This window comes from Triturus cristatus, chromosome 1_1 (assembly GCF_964204655.1).
Source record: "Triturus cristatus chromosome 1_1, aTriCri1.1, whole genome shotgun sequence".
Classification (NCBI taxonomy): Eukaryota; Metazoa; Chordata; class Amphibia; order Caudata; family Salamandridae; genus Triturus; species Triturus cristatus.
Genome location: NC_140579.1, coordinates 410,913,826 through 410,935,142, shown reverse-complemented (window position 1 = coordinate 410,935,142; position 21,317 = coordinate 410,913,826).

Here is a 21,317-nt window from a genome sequence, read left to right as displayed (position 1 = left end):
TGCTCTAGAGCCAGGAACCAGGTCAGCAGATCCGCTCTAGAGCCAGAGAAAATGGTCAGCAGATCCACGCTAGGGCCAGAGAACCAGGTCAGCAGAGCCGCTTTAGAGCCAGAAAACCAGGTCAGCAGAGCTGCTCTAGATCCTAAGAACCAGGTCAGCAGAGCTGCTTTGGAGCCAGAGAACCAGGTCAGCACAGCTGCTCTAGAGCCTATGAACCAGGTCAGCAGAGCTGCTCTAGAGCCAGAGAACCAGGTCAGCAGAGCTTCTTTAGAGCCAGAGAACCAGGTCAGCAGAGCCGTTGTAGAGCCAGAGAACCAGGTCAGCAGAGCTGCTCTAGAGCCTAAGAACCAGGTCAGCAGAGCTGCTTTAGAGCCAGAGAACCAGGTCTGCAGAGCCGCTTTAGAGCCAGAGAACCAGATCAGCAGAGCTGCTTTAGACCCATAGAACCAGGTCAGCAGTGCTGCTTTAGAGCCAGAGGACCAGGTCGGCAGAGCCGCTTTAGAGCCAGAGAACTAGGTCAGCAGAGCTGTTCTAGAGCCTTAGAACCAGGTCAGCAGTGCTGCTTTAGAGCCAGAGAACCAGGTCAGCAGAGCTGTTGTAGAGCCAGAGAACAATGTCATCAGAGCAGCTTTAGAGCCACAGAACCAGATCAGCAGAGGTTCTTTAGAGCCAGAGAAATAGGTCAGCAGAGCTGCTTTAGTGCCAGAGAACCAGGTCAGGAGAGCCGCTTTATAGCCAGAGAACCAGGTCAGCAGAGCTGCTTTAGAGCCAGACAACCAGGTCAGCAGAGCTTCTCTAGATCCTAAGAACCAGGTCAGCAGAGCTGCTGTAGAGCCAGTGAACCAGGTCAGTAGAGCTGCTGTAGAGCCAGAGAACTAGGTCAGCAGAGCTGTTCTAGATCCTAAGAACCAGGTCAGCAGAGCTGCTTTAGAGCCAGAGAACCAGGTCAGCAGAGCTGTTGTAGAGCCAGAGAACAATGTCAGCAGAGCAGCTTTAGAGCCACAGAACCAGGTCAGCAGAGGTTCTTTAGAGCCAGAGAACTAGGTCATCAGAGTCGTTGTAGAGCCAGAGAACCAGGTCAGCAGAGCTGCTCTAGAGCCAAAGAACCAGGTCAGCAGTGCTGCTTTAGAGCCAGAGAACCAGGTCTGCAGAGCTGCTTTAGAGCCAGAGAACCAGGTCAGCAGAGCTGCTGTAGACCCATAGAACCAGGTCAGCAGTGCTGCTTTAGAGCCAGAGGACCAGGTCAGCAGTGCTGCTTTAGAGCCAGAGGACCAGGTCGGCAGAGCCGCTTTAGAGCCTAAGAACCAGGTCAGCAGAGCTGCTTTAGAGCCAGAGAACCAGGTCAGCAGAGCTGTTGTAGAGCCAGAGAACAATGTCAGCAGAGCAGCTTTAGAGCCACAGAACCAGGTCAGCAGAGGTTCTTTAGAGCCAGAGAACTAGGTCAGCAGAGCCGCTTTAGTGCCAGAGAACCAGGTCAGGAGAGCCACTTTATAGCCAGAGAACCAGGTCAGCAGAGCCGCTTTAGAGCCAGACAACCAGGTCAGCAGAGCTTCTCTAGATCCTAAGAACCAGGTCAGCAGAGCTGCTGTAGAGCCAGTGAACCAGGTCAGTAGAGCTGCTGTAGAGGCAGAGAACTAGGTCAGCAGAGCTGTTCTAGAGCCTAAGAACCAGGTCAGTAGAGCTGCTTTAGAGCCAGAGAACCAGGTCAGCAGAGCTGTTGTAGAGCCAGAGAACAATGTCAGCAGAGCAGCTTTAGAGCCACAGAACCAGGTCAGCAGAGGTTCTTTAGAGCCAGAGAACTAGGTCAGCAGAGTCGTTGTAGAGCCAGAGAACCAGGTCAGCAGAGCTGCTCTAGAGCCAGAGAAACAGGTCAGCAGAGCTGCTTTAGAGCCAGAGAACCAGGTCAGGAGAGCCGCTTTATAGCCAGAGAACCAGGTCAGCAGAGCCGCTTTAGAGCCAGACAACCAGGTCAGCAGAGCTTCTCTAGATCCTAAGAACCAGGTCAGCAGAGCTGCTGTAGAGCCAGTGAACCAGGTCAGCAGAGCTGCTGTAGAGCCAGTGAACCAGGTCAGTAGAGCTGCTGTAGAGCCAGAGAACCAGGTCTGCAGAGCTGCTTTAGAGCTAGACGACCAGGTCAGCAGAGCGGTTTTAGAGCCAGAGAACCAGGTCAGCAGAGCTGCTCTAGACCCTAAGAACCAGGTGAGCAGAGGTGCTCTAGAGCCAAAGAACCAGGTCAGCAGAGCTGCTCTAGAGCCAGAGAACCAAGTCAGCAGAGCCGCTCTAGAGCCAGGTCAGCAAAGCCGCTTTAGAGCCAGACAACCAGGTCAGCAGAGCTTCTCTAGAGCCTAAGAACCAGGTCAGCAGAGCTGCTGTAGAGCCAGTGAACCAGGTCAGTAGAGCTGCTGTAGAGCCAGAGAACCAGGTCAGCAGAGCTGTTTTAGACCCAGATGACCAGGTCAGCAGAGCCGTTGTAGAGCCAGAGAACCAGGTCAGCAGAGCTGCTCTAGACCCTAAGAACCAGGTCAGCAGAGGTGCTCTAGAGCCAAAGAACCAGGTCAGCAGAGCTGCTCTAGACCCTAAGAACCAGGTCAGCAGAGGTGCTCTAGAGCCAAAGAACCAGGTCAGCAGAGCTGCTCTAGAGCCTAAGAACCAGGTCAGCAGAGCTGTTTTAATGCCAGAGAACCAGGTCAGCAGAGCTGCTCTAGAACCTAAGAACCAGGTCAGCAGAGCTGATTTAGAGCCATAGAACTAGGTCAGCAGAGCTGCTCTAGAGCCTAAGAACGTGGGGCCATATTATCAAGGAACGGCGATAAGGTGGCGATAATGGGCTTGATAATATTCCCTTGTGAATTCCCATAGAAGCCCAGGTTCTGGTGTGAACCTGGGCTTCTATGGGAATTCACAAGGGCATATTATCAAGCCCATTATCACCGCTTTAGCGGCAGTTTCCTGGCAATAATGTTATCGCCGTTCCTTGATAATATGGCCCCAGGTCAGCAAAGATGCCCTTGAGCCAGAGAACCAGGTCAGCAGAGCCACTTTAGAGCCAGAGAACCAGGTCAGCAAAGCCGCTTTAGAGCCAGAGAACTAGGTCAGCAGAGCTACTCTAGAGGCAGAGAAGCAGGTCAGCAGAGCTGCTTTAGAGCGAGAGAACCAGGTCAGCAGAGCTGCTTTAGAGCCAGAGAACGAGGTCAGCAGAGCTGCTCTAGAGACATAGAACCAGGTCAGCAGAGCTGCTTTAGAGCCAGAGAAACAGGTCAGCAGAGCTGTTGTAGAGCCAGAGAACAATGTCAGCAGAGCTGCTGTAGAGCCAGAGAACCAGGTCAGCAGAGGTGCTTTAGAGCCAGAGAACCAGGTCAGCAGAGCTGCTTTAGATCCAGAGAACCAGGTCAGCAGGGCCGTTGCAGAGCCAGACAACCAGGCCAGCAGAGCTGCCATGGAGCCTAAGAACCATGTCAGCAGAGCTGCTCTAGAGCCAGAGAACAGTTCAGCAGAGCTGCTGTAGAGCTAGAGAACCAGGTCCGCAGAGCTGCTCTAGAGCCAGAGAACCAGGTCAGCAGAGCTGCTTTAGAGGGAGAGAACCAGGTCAGCAGAGCCGCTTTAGAGCCAGAGAACCAGGTCAGCAGAGCTGCTTTATAGCCAGAGATCCAGGTCAGCAGAGCCGCTTTAGAGCCAGACAACTAGGTCATCAGAGCTGCTCTAGAGCCTAAGAATCAGGTCAGCAGAGTTGCTGTAGAGCCAGTGAACCAGGTCAGTAGAGCTGCTGTAGAGCCAGAGAACCAGGTCAGCAGAGCTGCTTTAGAGCCAGACGACCAGGTCAGCAGAGCCGTTGTAGAGCCAGAGAACCAGGTCAGCAGAGCTGCTCTAGAGCCATAGAACCAGGTCAGCAGAGCTGCTTTAGAGCCATAGAACCAGGTCAGCAGAGCTGCTTTAGAGCCAGAGAAACAGGTCAGCAGAGCTGTTGTAGAGCCAGAGAACAATGTCAGCAGAGCTGCTGTAGAGCCAGAGAACCAGGTCAGCAGAGGTGCTTTAGAGCCAGAGAACCAGGTCAGCAGAGCTGCTTTAGATCCAGAGAACCAGGTCAGCAGGGCCGTTGCAGAGCCAGAGAACCAGGTCAGCAGAGCTGCCATAGAGCCTAAGAACCATGTCAGCAGAGCTGCTCTAGAGCCAGAGAACAGTTCAGCAGAGCTGCTCTAGAGCCAGAGAACCAGGTCAGCAGAGCTGCTTTAGAGGGAGAGAACCAGGTCAGCAGAGCCACTTTAGAGCCAGAGAACCAGGTCAGCAGAGCCGCTTTATAGCCAGAGATCTAGTTCAGCAGAGCCGCTTTAGAGCCAGACAACTAGGTCATCAGAGCAGCTCTAGAGCCTAAGAATCAGGTCAGCAGAGTTGCTGTAGAGCCAGTGAACCAAGTCAGCAGAGCTGCTGTATAGCTAGAGAACCAGGTCAGCAGAGCTGCTTTAGACCCATAGAACCAGGTCAGCAGAGCTGCTTTAGAGCCAGAGGACCACGTCTGCAGAGCCATTGTAGAGCCAGAAAACCATGTCAGCAGAGCTGCTCTAGACCCTAAGAACCAGGTCAGCAGAGGTGCTCTAGAGCCAAATAACCTGGTCAGCAGAGGTGCTCTAGAGCCAGAGAACCACGTCAGCAGAGCCACTTTAGAACCAGAGAACCAGGTAAGCAGAGTCACTTTAGAGCCAGAGAACCAGGGCAGCAGAGCTGCTCTTGAGCCAGAGAACCAGGTCAGCAGAGCCGCTTTAGACGCAGAGAACCAGGTCAGCAGAGCCGCTTTAGAGCCAGAGAACTAGGTTAGCAACGCTGCTCTAGAGCCTAAGAACCAGGTCAGCAGAGCTGCTTTAGAGCCATAGAACCAGGTCAGCAGAGCTGCTCTAGAGCCTAAGAACCAGGTCAGCAGAGCTGCTCTAGAGCCAGAGAACCAGGTCAGCAGAGCTGCTGTAGAGCCAGAGAAACCAGGTCAGCAGAGCTGCTTTAGAGGGAATGAACCAGGTCAGCAGAGCTGTTTTAGAGCCAGAGAACCAGGTCAGCAGAGCTGCTTTAGAGCCAGAGAACCAGGTCAGCAGAGCTGCTCTAGAGCCTAAGAACCAAGTCAGCAAAGCTGCTCTAGAGGCAGAGAACCCGGTCAGCAGAGCTGCTTTTGAGCCAGAGAAACCAGGTCAGCAGAGCTGCTTTTGAGCCAGAGAACCAGGTCAGCAGAGCTGCTTTAGAGCCAGAGAACCAGATCAGCAGAGCTGCTCTAGAGCCTAAGAACCAAGTCAGCAGAGCTGCTCTAGAGCCAGAGAACCAGGTCAGCAAAGCTACTTTAGAGCCAGAGAACCAGGTCAGCAGAGCCGCTTTAGAGCCAGAGAACCAGGTCAGCAGAGCCGATTTAGAGCCAGGAACCAGGTCAGCAGATCCGCTCTAGAGCCAGAGAACAAGGTCAGCAGAGCCACTCCAGGGCCAGAGAACCAGGTCAGCAGAGCCGCTTTAGAGCCAGAGAACCAGGTCAGCAGAGCTGCTCTAGAGCCTAAGAACCAGGTCAGCAGAGCTGCTTTAGAGCCAGAGAACCAGGTCAGCACAGCTGCTCTAGAGCCTAGGAACCAGGTCAGCAGAGCTGCTCTAGAGCCAGAGAACCAGGTCATCAGAGCTGCTGCAGAGCAAGAGAACCAGGTCAGCAGAGGTGCTTTAGAGCCAGAGAACCAGGTCAGCAGAGCCATTGTAGAGACAGACAACCAGGTAAGCAGAGCTGCTCTAGAGCCAGAGAACCAGGTCAGCAGAGCTGCTTTAGAGGCAGAGAACCATGTAAGCAGAGCCGCTTTAGAGCCAGAGAACCAGGTCAGCAGAGCCGCTTTAGAGCCAGAGAACCAGGACAGCAGAGCCGCTCTAGAGCTTAAGAACCAGGTCAGCAGAGCTGCTCTAGAGGCAGAGAACCAGGTCAGTAGAGCTGTTGTAGAGCCAGAGAAACATGTCAGCAGAGCTGCTGTAGAGCCAGAGAACTAGGTCAGCAGAGGTGTTTTAGAGCCAGAGAACCAGGTCAGGAGAGCTGCTCTAGAGCCAGAGAACCAGGTCAACGGAGCTGCTTTAGAGGGAGAGAACCAGGTCAGCAGAGCCGCTTTACAGCCAGAGAACCAGGTCAGCAGAGCCGCTTTATAATCAGAGAACCAGGTCAGCAGTGCCGCTTTGCAGCCAAACAACCAAGTCAGCAGAGCTGCTCTAGAGCGTATCAACCAGGTCAGAAGAGCTGCTCTAGAGCCAGAGAACCAGGCCAGTAGAGCTGCTCTAGACCCTAAAAACCAGGTCAGCAGAGATGCTCTAGAGCCAAAGAACCGGGTCAGCAGAGCTGCTTTAGAGCCAGAGAACCAGGTCAGCAGAGCCGTTGTAGAGCCAGAGAAGCACGTCAGCAGAGCTGCTGTAGAGCCAGATAACCAGGTCAGCAGTGCTGCTTTAGAGCCAGAGAACCAGGTCTGCAGAGCCGCTTTAGAGCCAGAGAACCAGGTCAGCAGAGCTGCTTTAGACCCATAGAACCAGGTCAGCAGTGCTGCTTTAGAGCCAGAGGACCAGGTCGGCAGAGCCGCTTTAGAGCCAGAGAACTAGGTCAGCAGAGCTGTTCTAGAGCCAGAGAACAATGTCAGCAGAGCAGCTTTAGAGCCACAGAACCAGGTCAGCAGAGGTTCTTTAGAGCCAGAGAACTAGGTCAGCAGAGTCGTTGTAGAGCCAGAGAACCAGGTCAGCAGAGCTGCTCTAGAGCCGGAGAAACAGGTCAGCAGAGCTGCTTTAGAGCCAGAGAACCAGGTCAGGAGAGCCGCTTTATAGCCAGAGAACTAGGTCAGCAGAGCCGCTTTAGAGCCAGACAACCAGGTCAGCAGAGCTTCTCTAGATCCTAAGAACCAGGTCAGCAGAGCTGCTGTAGAGCCAGTGAACCAGGTCAGTAGAGCTGCTGTAGAGCCAGAGAACCAGGTCTGCAGAGCTGCTTTAGAGCTAGACGACCAGGTCAGCAGAGCGGTTTTAGAGCCAGAGAACCAGGTCAGCAGAGCTGCTCTAGACCCTAAGAACCAGGTGAGCAGAGGTGCTCTAGAGCCAAAGAACCAGGTCAGCAGAGCCGCTCTAGAGCCAGGTCAACAAAGCTGCTTTAGAGCCAGACAACCAGGTCAGCAGAGCTTCTCTAGAGCCTAAGAACCAGGTCAGCAGAGCTGCTGTAGAGCTAGTGAACCAGGTCAGTAGAGCTGCTGTAGAGCCAGAGAACCAGGTCAGCAGAGCTGCTTTAGACCCAGAGGACCAGGTCAGCAGAGCCGTTGTAGAGCCAGAGAACCAGGTAAGCAGAGCTGCTCTAGACCCTAAGAACCAGGTCAGCAGAGGTGCTCTAGAGCCAAAGAACCAGGTCAGCAGAGCTGCTCTAGACCCTAAGAACCAGGTCAGCAGAGGTGCTCTAGAGCCAAAGAACCAGGTCAGCAGAGCTGCTCTAGAGCCTAAGAACCAGGTCAGCAGAGCTGTTTTAATGCCAGAGAACCAGGTCAGCAGAGCTGCTCTAGAACCTAAGAACCAGGTCAGCAGAGCTGATTTAGAGCCATAGAACTAGGTCAGCAGAGCTGCTCTAGAGCCTAAGAACGTGGGGCCATATTATCAAGGAACGGCGATAAGGCGGCGATAATGGGCTTGATAATATTCCCTTGTGAATTCCCATAGAAGCCCAGGTTCTGGTGTGAACCTGGGCTTCTATGGGAATTCACAAGGGCATATTATCAAGCCCATTATCACCGCTTTAGCGGCAGTTTCCTGGCGATAATGTTATCGCCGTTCCTTGATAATATGGCCCCAGGTCAGCAAAGCTGCCCTTGAGCCAGAGAACCAGGTCAGCAGAGCCACTTTAGAGCCAGAGAACCAGGTCAGCAAAGCCGCTTTAGAGCCAGAGAACTAGGTCAGCAGAGCTACTCTAGAGGCAGAGAAGCAGGTCAGCAGAGCTGCTTTAGAGCGAGAGAACCAGGTCAGCAGAGCTGCTTTAGAGCCAGAGAACGAGGTCAGCAGAGCTGCTCTAGAGACATAGAACGAGGTCAGCAGAGCTGCTTTAGAGCCAGAGAAACAGGTCAGCAGAGCTGTTGTAGAGCCAGAGAACAATGTCAGCAGAGCTGCTGTAGAGCCAGAGAACCAGGTCAGCAGAGGTGCTTTAGAGCCAGAGAACCAGGTCAGCAGAGCTGCTTTAGATCCAGAGAACCAGGTCAGCAGGGCCGTTGCAGAGCCAGACAACCAGGTCAGCAGAGCTGCCATGGAGCCTAAGAACCATGTCAGCAGAGCTGCTCTAGAGCCAGAGAACAGTTCAGCAGAGCTGCTGTAGAGCTAGAGAACCAGGTCCGCAGAGCTGCTCTAGAGCCAGAGAACCAGGTCAGCAGAGCTGCTTTAGAGGGAGAGAACCAGGTCAGCAGAGCCGCTTTAGAGCCAGAGAACCAGGTCAGCAGAGCCGCTTTATAGCCAGAGATCCAGGTCAGCAGAGCCGCTTTAGAGCCAGACAACTAGGTCATCAGAGCTGCTCTAGAGCCTAAGAATCAGGTCAGCAGAGTTGCTGTAGAGCCAGTGAACCAGGTCAGTAGAGCTGCTGTAGAGCCAGAGAACCAGGTCAGCAGAGCTGCTTTAGAGCCAGACGACCAGGTCAGCAGAGCCGTTGTAGAGCCAGAGAACCAGGTCAGCAGAGCTGCTCTAGAGCCATAGAACCAGGTCAGCAGAGCTGCTTTAGAGCCATAGAACCAGGTCAGCAGAGCTGCTTTAGAGCCAGAGAAACCAGTCAGCAGAGCTGTTGTAGAGCCAGAGAACAATGTCAGCAGAGCTGCTGTAGAGCCAGAGAACCAGGTCAGCAGAGGTGCTTTAGAGCCAGAGAACCAGGTCAGCAGAGCTGCTTTAGATACAGAGAACCAGGTCAGCAGGGCCGTTGCAGAGCCAGAGAACCAGGTCAGCAGAGCTGCCATAGAGCCTAAGAACCATGTCAGCAGAGCTGCTCTAGAGCCAGAGAACAGTTCAGCAGAGCTGCTCTAGAGCCAGAGAACCAGGTCAGCAGAGCTGCTTTAGAGGGAGAGAACCAGGTCAGCAGAGCCACTTTAGAGCCAGAGAACCAGGTCAGCAGAGCCGCTTTATAGCCAGAGATCTAGGTCAGCAGAGCCGCTTTAGAGCCAGACAACTAGGTCATCAGAGCAGCTCTAGAGCCTAAGAATCAGGTCAGCAGAGTTGCTGTAGAGCCAGTGAACTAAGTCAGCAGAGCTGCTGTATAGCTAGAGAACCAGGTCAGCAGAGCTGCTTTAGACCCATAGAACCAGGTCAGCAGAGCTGCTTTAGAGCCAGAGGACCACGTCTGCAGAGCCATTGTAGAGCCAGAAAACCATGTCAGCAGAGCTGCTCTAGACCCTAAGAACCAGGTCAGCAGAGGTGCTCTAGAGCCAAAGAACCCGGTCAGCAGAGGTGCTCTAGAGCCAGAGAACCACGTCAGCAGAGCCTCTTTAGAACCAGAGAACCAGGTAAGCAGAGTCACTTTAGAGCCAGAGAACCAGGACAGCAGAGCTGCTCTTGAGCCAGAGAACCAGGTCAGCAGAGCCGCTTTAGACCCAGAGAACCAGGTCAGCAGATCCGCTTTAGAGCCAGAGAACTAGGTCAGCAACACTGCTCTAGAGCCTAAGAACCAGGTCAGCAGAGCTGCTTTAGAGCCATAGAACCAGGTCAGCGGAGCTGCTCTAGAGCCTAAGAACCAGGTCAGCAGAGCTGCTCTAGAGCCAGAGAACCAGGTCAGCAGAGCTGCTGTAGAGCCAGAGAAACCAGGTCAGCAGAGCTGCTTTAGAGGGAATGAACCAGGTCAGCAGAGCTGTTTTAGAGCCAGAGATCCAGGTCAGCAGAGCTGCTTTAGAGCCAGAGAACCAGGTCAGCAAAGATACTCTAGAGCCTAAGAACCAAGTCAGCAAAGCTGCTCTAGAGGCAGAGAACCCAGTCAGCAGAGCTGCTTTTGAGCTAGAGAAACCAGGTCAGCAGAGCTGCTTTTGAGCCAGAGAACCAGGTCAGCAGATCTGCTTTAGAGCCAGAGAACCAGGTCAGCAGAGCTGCTTTAGAGCCAGAGAACCAGATCAGCAGAGCTGCTCTAGAGCCTAAGAACCAAGTCAGCAGAGCTGCTCTAGAGCCAGAGAACCAGGTCAGCAAAGCTACTTTAGAGCCAGAGAACCAGGTCAGCAGAGCCACTTTAGAGCCAGAGAACCAGGTCAGCAGAGCCGATTTAGAGCCAGGAACCAGGTCAGCAGATCCGCTCTAGAGCCAGAGAACCAGGTCAGCAGAGCTGCTCTAGAGCCTAAGAACCAGGTCAGCAGAGCTGCTTTAGAGCCAGAGAACCAGGTCAGCACAGCTGCTCTAGAGCCTAGGAACCAGGTCAGCAGAGCTGCTCTAGAGCCAGAGAACCAGGTCATCAGAGCTGCTGCAGAGCAAGAGAACCAGGTCAGCAGAGGTGCTTTAGAGCCAGAGAACCAGGTCAGCAGAGCCATTGTAGAGACAGACAACCAGGTAAGCAGAGCTGCTCTAGAGCCAGAGAACCAGGTCAGCAGAGCTGCTTTAGAGGCAGAGAACCATGTAAGCAGAGCCGCTTTAGAGCCAGAGAACCAGGTCAGCAGAGCCGCTTTAGAGCCAGAGAACCAGGACAGCAGAGGCGCTCTAGAGCTTAAGAACCAGGTCAGCAGAGCTGCTCTAGAGGCAGAGAACCAGGTCAGCAGAGCTGTTGTAGAGCCAGAGAAACATGTCAGCAGAGCTGCTGTAGAGCCAGAGAACTAGGTCAGCAGAGGTGTTTTAGAGCCAGAGAACCAGGTCAGCAGAGCTGCTCTAGAGCCAGAGAACCAGGTCAACGGAGCTGCTTTAGAGGGAGAGAACCAGGTCAGCAGAGCCGCTTTACAGCCAGAGAACCAGGTCAGCAGAGCCGCTTTATAATCAGAGAACCAGGTCAGCAGTGCCGCTTTGCAGCCAAACAACCAAGTCAGCAGAGCTGCTCTAGAGCGTAACAACTAGGTCAGAAGAGCTGCTCTAGAGCCAGAGAACCAGGCCAGTAGAGCTGCTCTAGACCCTAAAAACCAGGTCAGCAGAGATGCTCTAGAGCCAAAGAACCGGGTCAGCAGAGCTGCTTTAGAGCCAGAGAACCAGTTCAGCAGAGCCGTTGTAGAGCCAGAGAAGCACGTCAGCAGAGCTGCTGTAGAGCCAGAGAACCAGGTCAGCAGAGCTGCTTGAGAGCCAGAGAACCAGGTCAGCAGAGCTGCTATAGAGCCATAGAACCAGGTCAGCAGAGCGGCTTTGGAGCCAGAGAACCAGGTCAGCAGAGCTGCTTTAGAGGGAGAGAACCAGATCAGCAGAGCTGCTGTAGAGCCAGAGAAACCAGGTCAGCAGAGTTGCTTTAGAGGGAGAGAACCAGGTCAGCAGAGCTGTTTTAGAGCCAGAGAACTGGGTCAGCAGAGCCGCTGTAGAGACAGAGAACCAGATCAGCAGACCTGCTTTAGAGCCAGAGAACCAGGTCAGCAGAGCTGCTTTAGAGCCAGAGAACCAGGTCAGCAGAGCTGCTATAGAGCCATAGAACCAGGTCAGCAGAGCGGCTTTAGAGCCAGAGAACCAGGTCAGCAGAGCTGCTTTAGAGGGAGAGAACCAGATCAGCAGCGCTGCTGTAGAGCCAGAGAAACCAGGTCAGCAGAGCTGCTTTAGAGAGAGAGAACCAGGTCAGTAGAGCTGCTTTAGAGCCAGAGAACTGGGTCAGCAGAGCCGCTGTAGAGACAGAGAACCAGATCAGCAGAGCTGCTTTAGAGCCAGAGAACCAGGTCAGCAGAGCTGCTTTAGAGCGAGAGAACCAGGTCAGCAGAGCTGCTCTAGAGCCAGAGAATCAGGTCAGCAGAGCTGCTTTAGAGCCATAGAACTAGGTCAGCAGAGCTGCTTTAGAGCCAGAGAACCAGGTCAGCAGAGCCGTTGTAGAGCCAGAGAACCAGGTCAGCAGAGCTGCTCTAGAGCCAGAGAACCAGGTCAGCAGAGCTGCCCTAGAGCCAGAGAACCAGGTCAGCAAAGCCGCTCTAGAGCCTAAGAACCAGGTCAGCAGAGCTGCTCTAGAGCCAGAGAAGCAGGTCAGCAGAGCCGCTTTAGACCCAGAGAACCAGGTCAGCAGAGCCGCTTTAGAGCCAGAGAACTAGGTCAGCAACGCTGCTCTAGAGCCTAAGAACCAGGTCAGCAGAGCTGCTTTAGAGCCATAGAACCAGGTCAGCAGAGCTGCTCTAGAGCCTAAGAACCAGGTCAGCAGAGCTGCTCTAGAGCCAGAGGACCAGGTCAGCAGAGCTGCTGTAGAGCCAGAGAAACCAGGTCAGCAGAGCTGCTTTAGAGGGAATGAACCAGGTCAGCAGAGCTGTTTTAGAGCCAGAGAACCAGGTCAGCAGAGCTGCTTTAGAGCCAGAGGACCAGGTCAGCAGAGCTGCTCTAGAGCCTAAGAACCAAGTCAGCAAAGCTGCTCTAGAGGCAGAGAACCCGGTCAGCAGAGCTGCTTTTGAGCCAGAGAAACCAGGTCAGCAGAGCTGCTTTTGAGCCAGAGAACCAGGTCAGCAGAGCTGCTTTAGAGCCAGAGAACCAGATCAGCAGAGCTGCTCTAAAGCCTAAGAACCAAGTCAGCAGAGCTGCTCTAGAGCCAGAGAACCAGGTCAGCAAAGCTACTTTAGAGGGAGAGAACCAGGTCAGCAGAGCCGCTTTAGAGTCAGAGAACCAGGTCAGCAGAGCTGCTTTAGAGGCAGAGAACCCGGTCAGCAGAGCTGCTTTTGAGCCAGAGAAACCAGGTCAGCAGAGCTGTTTTGGGCCAGAGAACCAGGTCAGCAGAGCTGCTTTAGAGCCAGAGAACCAGATCAGCAGAGCTGCTCTAGAGCCTAAGAACCAAGTCAGCAGAGCTGCTCTAGAGCCAGAGAACCAGGTCAGCAAAGCTACTTTAGAGCCAGAGAACCAGGTCAGCAGAGCCGCTTTAGAGCCAGAGAACCAGGTCAGCAGAGCTGCTCTAGAGCCTAAGAACCAGGTCAGCAGAGCTGCTCTAGAGCCTAGGAACCAGGTCAGCAGAGCTGCTCTAGAGCCAGAGAACCAGGTCATCAGAGCTGCTGCAGAGCAAGAGAACCAGGTCATCAGAGGTGCTTTAGAGCCAGAGAACCAGGTCAGCAGAGCCATTGTAGAGACAGAGAACCAGGTCAGCAGAGCTGCTCTAGAGCCAGAGAACCAGGTCAGCAGAGCTGCTTTAGAGGCAGAAAACCATGTAAGCAGAGCCGCTTTAGAGCCAGAGAACCAGGTCAGCAGAGCCGCTTTAGAGCCAGAAAACCAGGACAGCAGAGCCGCTCTAGAGCTTAAGAACCAGGTCAGCAGAGCTGCTCTAGAGGCAGAGAACCAGGTCAGCAGAGCTGTTGTAGAGCCAGAGAAACATGTCAGCAGAGCTGCTGTAGAGCCAGAGAACTAGGTCAGCAGAGGTGTTTTAGAGCCAGAGAACCAGGTCAGCAGAGCTACTCTAGAGCCAGAGAACCAGGTCAACGGAGCTGCTTTAGAGGGAGAGAACCAGGTCAGCAGAGCCGCTTTACAGCCAGAGAACAAGGTCAGCAGAGCCGCTTTATAATCAGAGAACCAGGTCAGCAGTGCCGCTTTGCAGCCAAACAACCAAGTCAGCAGAGCTGCTCTAGAGCGTAACAACCAGGTCAGAAGAGCTCCTCTAGAGCCAGAGAACCAGGCCAGTAGAGCTGCTTTAGACCCAGAGGACCAGGTCAGCAGAGCTGCTCTATACCCTAAAAACCAGGTCAGCAGAGATGCTCTAGAGCCAAAGAACCGGGTCAGCAGAGCTGCTTTAGAGCCAGAGAACCAGGTCAGCACAGCCGTTGTAGAGCCAGAGAAGCACATCAGCAGAGCTGCTGTAGAGCCAGAGAACCAGGTCAGCAGAGCTGCTCTAGAGCCTAAGAACCAGGTCAGCAGAGCTGCTCTAGAGCCAGAGAACCAGGTCAGCAAAGCTACTTTAGAGCCAGAGAACCAGGTCAGCAGAGCCGCTTTAGAGCCAGAGAACCAGGTCAGCAGAGCTGCTCTAGAGCCTAAGAACCAGGTCAGCAGAGCTGCTTTAGAGCCAGAGAACCAGGTCAGCACAGCTGCTCTAGAGCCTAGGAACCAGGTCAGCAGAGCTGCTCTAGAGCCAGAGAACCAGGTCATCAGAGCTGCTGCAGAGCAAGAGAACCAGGTCATCAGAGGTGCTTTAGAGCCAGAGAACCAGGTCAGCAGAGCCATTGTAGAGACAGAGAACCAGGTAAGCAGAGCTGCTCTAGAGCCAGAGAACCAGGTCAGCAGAGCTGCTTTAGAGGCAGAAAACCATGTAAGCAGAGCCGCTTTAGAGCCAGAGAACCAGGTCAGCAGAGCCGCTTTAGAGCCAGAGAACCAGGACAGCAGAGCCGCTCTAGAGCTTAAGAACCAGGTCAGCAGAGCTGCTCTAGAGGCAGAGAACCAGGTCAGCAGAGCTGTTGTAGAGCCAGAGAAACATGTCAGCAGAGCTGCTGTAGAGCCAGAGAACTAGGTCAGCAGAGGTGTTTTAGAGCCAGAGAACCAGGTCAGGAGAGCTGCTCTAGAGCCAGAGAACCAGGTCAACGGAGCTGCTTTAGAGGGAGAGAACCAGGTCAGCAGAGCCGCTTTACAGCCAGAGAACAAGGTCAGCAGAGCCGCTTTATAATCAGAGAACCAGGTCAGCAGTGCCGCTTTGCAGCCAAACATCCAAGTCAGCAGAGCTGCTCTAGAGCGTAACAACCAGGTCAGAAGAGCTCCTCTAGAGCCAGAGAACCAGGCCAGTAGAGCTGCTTTAGACCCAGAGGACCAGGTCAGCAGAGCTGCTCTAGACCCTAAAAACCAGGTCAGCAGAGATGCTCTAGAGCCAAAGAACCAGGTCAGCAGAGCTGCTTTAGAGCCAGAGAACCAGGTCAGCACAGCCGTTGTAGAGCCAGAGAAGCACATCAGCAGAGCTGCTGTAGAACCAGAGAACCAGGTCAGCAGAGCTGCTTGAGAGCCAGAGAACCAGGTCAGCAGAGCTGCTATAGAGCCATAGAACCAGGTCAGCAGAGCTGCTTTAGAGGGAGAGAACCAGATCAGCAGAGCTGCTGTAGAGCCAGAGAAACCAGGTCAGCAGAGCTGCTTTAGAGGGAGAGAACCAGGTCAGCAGAGCTGCTTTAGAGCCAGAGAACTGGGTCAGCAGAGCCGCTGTAGAGACAGAGAACCAGGTCAGCAGAGCGGCTTTGGAGCCAGAGAACCAGGTCAGCAGAGCTGCTTTAGAGGGAGAGAACCAGATCAGCAGAGCTGCTGTAGAGCCAGAGAAACCAGGTCGGCAGAGTTGCTTTAGAGGGAGAGAACCAGGTCAGCAGAGCTGTTTTAGAGCCAGAGAACTGGGTCAGCAGAGCCGCTGTAGAGACAGAGAACCAGATCAGCAGAGCTGCTTTAGAGCCAGAGAACCAGGTCAGCAGAGCTGCTTTAGAGCCAGAGAACCAGGTCAGCAGAGCTGCTATAGAGCCATAGAAGCAGGTCAGCAGAGCGGCTTTAGAGCCAGAGAACCAGGTCAGCAGAGCTGCTTTAGAGGGAGAGAACCAGATCAGCAGAGCTGCTGTCGAGCCAGAGAAACCAGGTCAGCAGAGCTGCTTTAGAGAGAGAGAACCAGGTCAGTAGAGCTGCTTTAGAGCCAGAGAACTGGGTCAGCAGAGCCGCTGTAGAGACAGAGAACCAGATCAGCAGAGCTGCTTTAGAGCCAGAGAACCAGGTCAGCAGAGCTGCTTTAGAGTGAGAGAACCAGGTCAGCAGAGCTGCTCTAGAGCCAGAGAACCAGGTCAGCAGAGCTGCTGTAGAGCCAGAGAAACCAGGTCAGCAGAGCTGCTTTAGAGGGAATGAACCAGGTCAGCAGAGCTGTTTTAGAGCCAGAGAACCAGGTCAGCAGAGCTGCTTTAGAGCCAGAGGACCAGGTCAGCAGAGCTGCTCTAGAGCCTAAGAACCAAGTCAGCAAAGCTGCTCTAGAGGCAGAGAACCCGGTCAGCAGAGCTGCTTTTGAGCCAGAGAAACCAGGTCAGCAGAGCTGCTTTTGAGCCAGAGAACCAGGTCAGCAGAGCTGCTTTAGAGCCTAAGAACCAAGTCAGCAGAGCTGCTCTAGAGCCAGAGAACCAGGTCAGCAAAGCTACTTTAGAGGGAGAGAACCAGGTCAGCAGAGCCGCTTTAGAGCCAGAGAACCAGGTCAGCAGAGCTGCTTTAGAGGCAGAGAACCCGGTCAGCAGAGCTGCTTTTGAGCCAGAGAAACCAGGTCAGCAGAGCTGCTTTTGAGCCAGAGAACCAGGTCAGCAGAGCTGCTTTAGAGCCAGAGAACCAGATCAGCAGAGCTGCTCTAGAGCCTAAGAACCAAGTCAGCAGAGCTGCTCTAGAGCCAGAGAACCAGGTCAGCAAAGCTACTTTAGAGCCAGAGAACCAGGTCAGCAGAGCCGCTTTAGAGCCTGAGAACCAGGTCAGCACAGCTGCTCTAGAGCCTAGGAACCAGGTCAGCAGAGCTGCTCTAGAGCCAGAGAACCAGGTCATCAGAGCTGCTGAAGAGCAAGAGAACCAGGTCATCAGAGGTGCTTTAGAGCCAGAGAACCAGGTCAGCAGAGCCATTGTAGAGACAGAGAACCAGGTAAGCAGAGCTGCTCTAGAGCCAGAGAACCAGGTCAGCAGAGCTGCTTTAGAGGCAGAAAACCATGTAAGCAGAGCCGCTTTAGAGCCAGAGAACCAGGTCAGCAGAGCCGCTTTAGAGCCAGAGAACCAGGACAGCAGAGCCGCTCTAGAGCTTAAGAACCAGGTCAGCAGAGCTGCTCTAGAGGCAGAGAACCAGGTCAGCAGAGCTGCTTTAGAGCCATAGAACCAGGTCAGCAGAGCTACTCTAGAGGCAGAGAGCAATGTCAGCAGAGCTGTTGTAGAGTCAGAGAACAATGTCAGCAGAGCTGCTGTAGAGCCAGAGAACCAGGTCAGCAGAGGTGCTTTAGAGCCAGAAAACCAGGTCAGCAGAGCTGCTTTTGAGCCAGAGAACCAGGTCAGCAGAGCTGCTTTAGAGCCAGAGAACCAGATCAGCAGAGCTGCTCTAGAGCCTAAGAACCAAGTCAGCAGTGCTGCTCTAGAGCCAGAGAACCAGGTCAGCAAAGCTGCTTTAGAGCCAGAGAACCAGGTCAGCAGAGCCGCTTTAGAGCCAGAGAACCAGGTCAGCAGAGCCGATTTAGAGCCAGGAACCAGGTCAGCAAATCCGCTCTAGAGCCAGAGAACAAGGTCAGCAGAGCCACTCCAGGGCCAGAGAACCAGGTCAGCAGAGCCGCTATAGAGCCAGAGAACCAGGTCAGCACAGCTGCTGTAGAGCCTAGGAACCAGGTCAGCAGAGCTGCTCTAGAGCCAGAGAACCAGGTCAGCAGATCTGCTGCAGAGCAAGAGAACCAGGTCAGCAGAGCCATTGTAGAGACAGAGAACCAGGTCAGCAGAGCTGCTCTAGAGCCAGAGAACCAGGTCAGCAGAGCTGCTTTAGAGGAAGAGAACCACGTAAGCAGAGCCGCTTTAGAGTCAGAGAACCAGGTCAGCAGAGCCGCTTTAGAACCAGAGAACCAGGACAGCAGAGCCGCTCTAGAGCTTAAGAACCAGGTCAGCAGAGCTGCTTTAGAGGCAGAGAACCAGGTCAGCAGATCTGTTGTAGAGCCAGAGAAACATGTCAGCAGAGCTGCTGTAGAGCCAGAGAACTAGGTCAGCAGAGGTGTTTTAGAGCCAGAGAACCAGGTCAGCAGAGCTGCTCTAGAGCCAGAGAAAAAGGTCAGCGGAGCTGCTTTAGACCCAGACGACCAGATCAGCAGAGCTGCTTTAGAGCCAGAGAACCAGGTCAGCAGAGCTGCTTTAGAGCCAGAGAACCATGTCAGCAGAGCTGCTATAGAGCCATAGAACCAGGTCAGCAGAGCGGCTTTAGAGCCAGAGAACCAGGTCAGCAGAGCTGCTTTAGAGGGAGAGAACCAGATCAGCAGAGCTGCTGTAGAGCCAGAGGACCAGGTCAGCAGAGCTGTTGTAGAGCCAGAGAAACATGTCAGCAGAGCTGCTGTAGAGCCAGAGAACCAGGTCAGCAGAGCTGCTCTAGAGCCAGATAACCAGGTCAGCAGAGCTGCCCTAGAGCCAGAGAACCAGGTCAGCAAAGCCGCTCTAGAGCCTAAGAACCAGGTCAGCAGAGCTGCTCTAGAGCCAGAGAACCAGGTCAGCAGAGCTGCTTTAGAGCCATAGAACCAGGTCAGCAGAGCTACTCTAGAGGCAGAGAGCAATGTCAGCAGAGCTGTTGTAGAGTCAGAGAACAATGTCAGCAGAGCTGCTGTAGAGCCAGAGAACCAGGTCAGCAGAGGTGCTTTAGAGCCAGAGAACCAGGTCAGCAGAGCTGCTTTTGAGCCAGAGAACCAGGTCAGCAGAGCTGTTTTAGAGTCAGAGAACCAGATCAGCAGAGCTGCTCTAGAGCCTAAGAACCAAGTCAGCAGAGCTGCTCTAGAGCCAGAGAACCAGGTCAGCAAAGCTGCTTTAGAGCCAGAGAACCAGGTCAGCAGAGCCGCTTTAGAGCCAGAGAACCAGGTCAGCAGAGCCTATTTAGAGCCAGGAACCAGGTCAGCAGATCCTCTCTAGAGCCAGAGAACAAGGTCAGCAGAGCCACTCCAGGGCCAGAGAACCAGGTCAGCAGAGCCGCTTTAGAGCCAGAGAACCAGGTCAGCACAGCTGCTGTAGAGCCTAGGAACCAGGTCAGCAGAGCTGCTCTAGAGCCAGAGAACCAGGTCAGCAGATCTGCTGCATAGCAAGAGAACCAGGTCAGCAGAGCCATTGTAGAGACAGAGAACCAGGTCAGCAGAGATGCTCTAGAGCCAGAGAACCAGGTAAGCAGAGCTGCTTTAGAGGAAGATAACCACGTAAGCAGAGCCGCTTTAGAGCCAGAGAACCAGGTCAGCAGAGCCGCTTTAGAGCCAGAGAACCAGGACAGCAGAGCCGCTCTAGAGCTTAAGAACCAGGTCAGCAGAGCTGCTTTAGAGGCAGAGAACCAGGTCAGCAGAGCTGTTGTAGAGCCAGAGAAACATGTCAGCAGAGCTGCTGTAGAGCCAGAGAACTAGGTCAGCAGAGGTGTTTTAGAGCCAGAGAACCAGGTCAGCAGAGCTGCTCTAGAGCCAGAGAAAAAGGTCAGCGGAGCTGCTTTAGACCCAGACGACCAGGTCAGCAGAACTGCTCTAGACCCTAAGAACCAGGTCAGCAGAGCTGCTTTAGAGGAAGAGAACCACGTAAGCAGAGCCGCTTTAGAGCCAGAGAACCAGGTCAGTAGAGCTGCTCTAGACCCTAAGAACCAGGTCAGCAGAGGTGCTCTAGAGCCAAAGAACCAGGTCAGCAGAGCTGCTCTAGACCCTAAGAACCAGGTCAGCAGAGGTGCTCTAGAGCCAAAGAACCAGGTCAGCAGAGCTGCTCTAGAGCTATAAGAACCAGGTCAGCAGAGCTGTTTTAATACCAGAGAACCAGGTCAGCAGAGCTGCTCTAGAACCTAAGAACCAGGTCATCAGAGCTGATTTAGAGCCATAGAAATAGGTCAGCAGAGCTGCTCTAGAGCCTAAGAACGTGGGGCCATATTATCAAGGAACGGCGATAAGCTTATCGCCGCTTTAGCGGCAGGACACTGCAGCTAAAGCGGCGATAATGGGCTTGATAATATTCCCTTGTGAATTCCCATAGAAGCCCAGGTTCTGGTGAGAACCTGGGCTTCTATGGGAATTCACAAGGGCATATTATCAAGCCCATGATCACCGCTTTAGCGTCAGTTTCCTGGCGATAATGTTATTGCCGTTCCTTGATAATATGGCCCCAGGTCAGCAAAGCTGCCCTTGAGCCAGAGAACCAGGTCAGCAGAGCCACTTTAGAGCCAGAGAACCAGGTCAGCAAAGCCGCTTTAGAGCCAGAGAACTAGGTCAGCAGAGATGCTCTAGAGCCTAAGAACCAGGTCAGCAGAGCTACTCTAGAGGCAGAGAAGCAGGTCAGCAGAGCTGCTTTAGAGCGAGAGAACCATGTCAGCAGAGCTGCTTTAGAGCCAGAGAACGAGGTCAGCAGAGCTGCTCTAGAGCCATAGAACCAGGTCAGCAGAGCTGCTTTAGAGCCAGAGAAACAGGTCAGCAGAGCTGTTGTAGAGCCAGAGAACAATGTCAGCAGAGCTGCTGTAGAGCCAGAGAACCAGGTCAGCAGAGGTGCTTTAGAGCCAGAGAACCAGGTCAGCAGAGCTGCTTTAGATCCAGAGAACCAGGTCAGCAGGGCCGTTGCAGAGCCAGAGAACCAGGTCAGCAGAGCTGCCATAGAGCCTAAGAACCATGTCAGCAGAGGTGCTCTAGAGCCAGAGAACAGTTCAGCAGAGCTGCTGTAGAGCTAGAGAACCAGGTCCGCAGAGCTGCTCTAGAGCCAGAGAACCAGGTCAGCAGAGCTGCTTTAGAGGGAGAGAACCAGGTCAGCAGAGCCGCTTTAGAGCCAGAGAACCAGGTCAGCAGAGCCGCTTTATAGCCAGAGATCCAGGTCAGCAGAGCCGCTTTAGAGCCAGACAACTAGGTCATCAGAGCTGCTCTAGAGCCTAAAAATCAGGTCAGCAGAGTTGCTGTATAGCCAGTGAACCAAGTCAGCAGAGCTGCTGTAGAGCTAGAGAACCAGGTCAGCAGAGCTGCTTTAGACCCATAGAACCAAGTCAGCAGAGCTGCTTTAGAGCCAGAGGACCATGTCTGCAGAGCCGTTGTAGAGCCAGAAAACCATGTCAGCAGAGCTGCTCTAGACCCTAAGAACCAGGTCAGCAGAGGTGCTCTAGAGCCAAAGAACCCGGTCAGCAGAGGTGCTCTAGAGCCAGAGAACCACGTCAGCAGAGCCTCTTTAGAACCAGAGAACCAGGTAAGCAGAGTCACTTTAGAGCCAGAGAACCAGGACAGCAGAGCTGCTCTTGAGCCAGAGAACCAGGTCAGCAGAGCCGCTTTAGACCCAGAGAACCAGGTCAGCAGATCCGCTTTAGAGCCAGAGAACTAGGTCAGCAACACTGCCCTAGAGCCTAAGAACCAGGTCAGCAGAGCTGCTTTAGAGCCATAGAACCAGGTCAGCGGAGCTGCTCTAGAGCCTAAGAACCAGGTCAGCAGAGCTGCTCTAGAGCCAGAGAACCAGGTCAGCAGAGGTGCTTTAGAGCCAGAGAACCAGGTCAGCAGAGCTGCTTTAGATCCAGAGAACCAGGTCAGCAGGGCCGTTGCAGAGCCAGAGAACCAGGTCAGCAGAGCTGCCATAGAGCC